We start from the raw sequence: 6000 nt of genomic DNA, 5'->3' as shown, positions 1-6000 counted from the left end.
GGGAAAAGAACATTTCACCTTCTCTCAAACCTCAAAGGCATAGGAGCTGTCTGTGTTCTTTTTCCTGCAAATAGTGGATGATTCCTTGGAAATATGTCTGGACAGCTATCTCCAAATACGAACAAAACAGATTTTCTTTGTAACTTAGCTTCAATTATTCCAGACTCTGATCAAGCCTGGGGAGTAATTTATGAAGGACAAGAATTGAATGTAAACACATACTTGCAAGAGAAGGTGCCAAATATATTCAGGTCAAAAGAGGAGTATGATTAAGGAGAGGATTGACTATCTGACCTTGATATTCCACAATTTAAATACCAGCTTTTTGTAAACAGGTAAAGTTAAAAAACAAGCATCCATCAAAACAACATGGTTTTAATTTTCAGAAAATGTGTATGTGAATAATTAGAAATTACAAAATCATAAATATGTAATATAAACAATATGAAGACTAGACTAAGTTAATTTACAGAAAGAAAACTAATTGTAATGTCTGATTGAAAAAAGAACAGAAATTGTCAAGGAAATAATTATCATTGAAGTTTATTACAAAGTAATGTTAAATAGAACTATGATAAACTACTATTTTACCCAAATAAGTAATTGCTTAAGTATTTAAAATACTCATATATTTTGTGTCAATACATCCATTCTTTGAAAATGATTCTTTGGAAACATTTCAAAAGCATGAAAAAATGCAGGAGTTATTAATACACATTTTCCTTCATGTGCCACCTTATTTTATTCTTCCACTCAACAAACAAGCTTCCAAATAATTTTTAAATCACAGTGTTCTAATTTCCCCTCTTATGTATCCTCTTCAACCTACCTCCACTGATTTTTTTCTTTTTTTTATTATATTCATATATGCATAGAATGTTTGGGTCATTTCTCCCCCCTTCCTCCCATCTTCTCCCTTCCCCCCTTCCTCCCTCCCCTTCCCAACCTCTTGCTACCAGGCAGAAACTATTTTGCCCTTATCTCTAGTTTTCTTGAAGAGAGAGTATAAGTAATAATAGGAAGGACCAAGGGTTTTTGCTAGTTGAGATAAGGATGGCTATACAGGGAGTTGACTCGCATTGTTTTCCTGTACATGTGTGTTACCTTCTAAGTTAATTCTTTTTGAACTAACCTTTTCTCTAGTTCCTGGTCCCCTTCTCCTATTGGCCTCAGTTGCTTTAAAGTATCTGCTTTAGTTTCTCTGCGTTAAGGGCAACAAATGCTATCTAGTTTTTTGGGTGTTTTACCTATTCTCATACCTTCCTGTGTGTTCTCGCTTTATCATGTGATCAAAGTCCAATACCCTTGTTGTGTTTGCCTTTGATCTAATGTCCTTATATGAGGGAGAACATATGATTTTTGGTCTTTTGGGCCAGACTAACCTCACTCAGAATGATGTTCTTCAGTTCCATCCACTTACCTGTGAATGATAACATTTCATTCTTCCTCATGGCTGCATAAAATTCCATTGTGTATAAATACCACATTTTCTTAATTCATTTGTCAGTAGTCTCTTCTGATTTTTACTCCATTGTTTCCACTAAACCAGAATCTGATGGCATCACCAAAACTACCCATTTTTAGGTCTACTGGGACAATGTAGTTCTCACCTGTCCTGAAAACACCACCATCTTCCCTGTATGCATTTCTCCACACACTTCCCTGTTTCTCCTTCTCACTGCACTGGCATCTCCACCTCAGTGCCCTTTGCTCACTGTCCTTCTCTGACTTACCTTTAAATGCTAAGGATCTACAGGATGAAGCATAAGTCCTCATCTCATTGTCACCCTATTTGTGAGTAATCACATCCATTTCCCTGCCTTGAGACATGCAATGAAAAATCCTGAATTGCTCTCTCTGCTCAGGCCATGCCATTTGCTGCTCATTCTAGATCATAGTCCCACTGCTAATAAGACTTCTGCACTTTTGTGTCTGCGAGACACCTTAGAAAGGGCATCTAGTATATTTTCCTTCTAGGCATCATGTGTACCTAGTGATTCCTTACCTCTCTGTGCAATAATTGCTGTAAGTGACCTTTCTACAATGCTTTTGTCTCTTTCTCTGTAAGACTGAAATTTTCAGTAGAGAAGAAACTATGCTTTAATCATTTGTGTTTCTTGATGGAAATTCCACATCTTCCATGTCATTACTTTATATATATCATGTGAACAGAGTAAGTGAATAAGGAAATAAATATTACTATCTATTTTTCAATTTGGTTCAGAAAAGTGGGATTTAGATTTAGATTTTAGAAGCAACAAATCCAGGTTTTGTAATAAATATAAAACACAATATTTAATAAAACGGAATAGTAAATGTGTTTTCTAGTTTTCCTATAATATAAAAGCAAACATCTTTGGATGAAAAATAAAATTATATGAATATGATAAATGCAGGCATTAAACACAAACAAATAGCATCACATCTTTCAGCACTGATTTAATAGATTCTAACTAAAGCATAAATAAGGGCTTCATAAAATGACCATAGACACAGGTGTGAGTGTGATGTGGTGAAATAGACAGGGAGACTCCTTTCAATATGATCCCAGGTTTTCATCCCTACTTCTCAACTTTTCTTGCAATTTTAATGAGGAAGAGAAGATTCTCATGATTGCACTCTGACCATTTCTGAGGCACAGTCACTGTGTTTCTTCTCTTTCAGGTAGAGATGGACTCCCTGGATGTAGTTCTTTGAGGCCACATCAGATCCTTGGTTTTCAGGATAGACTCTTCCTCTCCAATCACTTGTACCAAGAAGGTTCTCAGGTCCTCCAACGGCTGGTTGAGCTCAGACTGATTTCATCCAGGAGGGTCATGTTCCAGTCAGCAGAGGAGCCCTGTGGGTGGCAGAGGTTGGACATATGGCATATCAAGTGGCCAGTGCCTGAAGGATCCCTGTTCTCTGCAGTGACCATCTCCTCTCCTGACACATGTTTGCAGGTACCAAAAGTGTCAGCAGCCCTCAGATGCTGATAGAAGATATTTACTTTTACGTAACTAAGGACTTGCCAATAAAAGTCATTTTACCTTCAGTGGCCAAATAATTTTTATTTTCTTCAGTGTAATTCTTATTCTCCAACATGTAAATGATTGAGCTATTGATTTCCTCAAATTTTCTGATTGGGGACCAGGGATTTATTGATAATGTTGTCTTTTATTAGAAGCTAATGTTAGAGAAGCTAATGACTTTCAGTTCACACAGTCAGCATGGTTCTATTTGCTTGCTCTATCTATGACTCACTCTGACAAGTCAGGGCAGTGAGTTCCAGCCTAATATGCAAAGAGTAGTAACTTTCATTTGCTTATTTATTCATGATTTTCTATTTTAGATCTAAATAGCAATAACTACAGAGTTTTTGTAACTTCTCTTTTACATAGTGTTTTATTGGCAAGGGTGATTCTTACGGCCTCTGTATTACTTTCTACTTCATCTTGAAGTTAATTGAATAACAAAGGAAGTAAAAGAAGACAAAGAGGATGCACCATTTTTGCATGTGCGCTATCACTTGAGCCACACCTCCAGCCCATGTTGGTCTGGTTATTTTAGAGATGGGGTCTTGAAGACGATGGGGCTGGCCTCAAACCATGATCCTTCTGATTTCAGTCTCCCAAGTAGTAATGATTACAGGTGTTAGCTACTTGTGCCTGGCCTTTTCTTTGTAGTTTTTAATACATAAGATTTTTTTCAATTTGTTTTGTTTTGGTATAAGGCTGGCTATATATCCCAGGCTGTCCTCAAACTTATCTTCCTATTGTGGCCTCCTGAATGATGAAATTGCATGCATGAACCATCAGCTAAGATACCAGATTTTTTTTCTCATTTCAACTTTCCTAGAAAGCAATACACAGTTCTTTGAGGGCAAAATTAAAATCAATTTGAGTCCAAATGTTATGAAAGTGAAAAAGGGAAGTGAATTTCCCCTGACACTTGTCAAATTGTTAGCAGAAGTTAAGGAGTTGGAAAGGTGCCCAAAGCTCTAGATGTGCTTGCTTCATACAGAATTCCAGCAAACAGAACTCATGATGACTGTTTAAGGACTCCATGGGAGTTTCCTTTGAAAGCAATTAATTTTTGGTCTTCTTTGTGCTTGATCTTCTTAAAGATCCCCTCACTGCTATATTTATGGTTAACTCTTACTACATGAGATGTCATAGCTCTTTAGATACTCGCATTAAGTGGGTATGGCTTAAATTTGTTATTTGTATAAGTTCTGTATTCTTTGTATTGTGGACTCTTATCTTCAGTAAAGGTCCTGAATTCTTAACATGCCCAAACAGTGCTGTGTTCACATCCTGGAAGAAAAAGACTTATGATTGATCCAACATGCCCTCTTTTCAATGAGTGAAGTTAAATAAATGAATTTTCACAAGGGTCCTTAGCATTTAGAAATTGTGAGCTTCCAATATGCACATTGCTAGTATTTGCCCTCCTAGAAAGGCTCTTCCTCAATTTTTTTCTAAATATGCTCAATTCCCTGTCCATGACCAGCCTAGTATGCTAAAGAGTAGTAACTCATTTGCTTATTTATTCATGACTTTCCATTTTAGATCTAAATAGCAGTAACCAAAGAACTTTTGTAAATTCTCTTTTACTTAGAGTTTTATCGGGAAGGGTGAGTCTTACTGCCTTTTCTCTGTAATTTTTAATACACAAGATTTGTTTCAATTTGTTTGTTTTGATACAAGGCAAGGGTGAGTTTTTTTCATACTATTTTTTTCATACTGTTTCTTTTCAAGAAAATCTGCATCTGACCAGAATTTAAGAGATGCCATGGATGGAGCTGGTCTCACAAATATTTCCCTTCTTCTGTGATGACAGGCTGTCCCCCTGGGGCATCCCTGGACCCTTCCTGACTTCCCTTGCAGCTCCACACCCAGATGGGCATGCTCCTCCTCCCTCCATGAATCCTGCAGAACCCAAAGGGACCTATGGGTCAGAAGGCTGTAACCTGTTTAACAATGACAACGCAAAACACAAATCTTGCTCCAATGAAAGTAAGAAATAGTTTATTCTGTGCCATATCCAAATGACCACAGCCTAGGAAAATGTATTCAGGTTATCATGAATATCATGTTCCAGAGTGGAAGAGTATTTATGAACTTTTATACTCACAGAACAATGAAAGTCATAATCTAATTCATTTAGTAAAGACATTGGTGGGAATACCATGTATGCAGGTTACAGCTGAGTGGGGAAATTTTTTCTATGGATTTCAGATGTTATGACATTATTGGCAGTGTACTGCTATAACTGCCAATATGCTCCTGATAGTCACCATGGTGTTAGGCTCCATAGAGTAGTTGGTAGTTAATGACTACTAAGTGGACTTAGACAACTTATCTAATAGCTAATTTGGCTGTTGATATAAAAATTTCCATCTCTCCAGCTCAGGATTTTCAGCACAGAAGTGGCTTGTTCAGTGAACTTCAATCCATAGCAGGCTGCAAGCAAGAGATGCATGCTGACTTTTGTCTTCCCATAGAGCTGTCCAGACCCCAAAGAGGACAAGACCTGCCTGAAGCCTGGAGGGTTTTCCCTCTCTAAGATACAAAGTTAAGCAACTGGACTCTTCCAATATTGGAGTCAGTTCTTTCCAGGAATGTGCTGTTTTTGTTCTAAAGAAAGTCTGTCTCCTGGCTCTCATTCTTGCTAAATGTCACAATAGTTCCCAGGGTAAAAAGGATTCTGCTTTCTGTTTCCCCTTTGCCATAGCTACTGTTACATCATCCTAACAAGGACATTTCTTCATTTCTAAAAATACCAGGTGGATTAAAAAGCCTCTCATATGGGAGTTTCTTTTCTTTCACTTGGTGGTTGTGCACATGTCAATGAAAATTGACAGTGAAAAACCAAGATGGAAGAAGAAGCAGCTGTCTGAATGAGCAGGGCATGTCGGTGAGGTGTGAGGAGGGTACCTGGGGATTTCTGCACTGGGGAGGGAGGACACTGTAGTGATGTGAGAGTAGAAAAATGGGGTCCAGGAAAGCACAGAGAAAG

The sequence above is a fragment of the Castor canadensis genome, chromosome 13 (genome assembly GCF_047511655.1).
Source record: "Castor canadensis chromosome 13, mCasCan1.hap1v2, whole genome shotgun sequence".
NCBI lineage: Eukaryota > Metazoa > Chordata > Mammalia > Rodentia > Castoridae > Castor > Castor canadensis.
The sequence above is the reverse complement of the archived record's forward strand: the minus strand, read 5'-3'. Positions refer to the sequence as shown.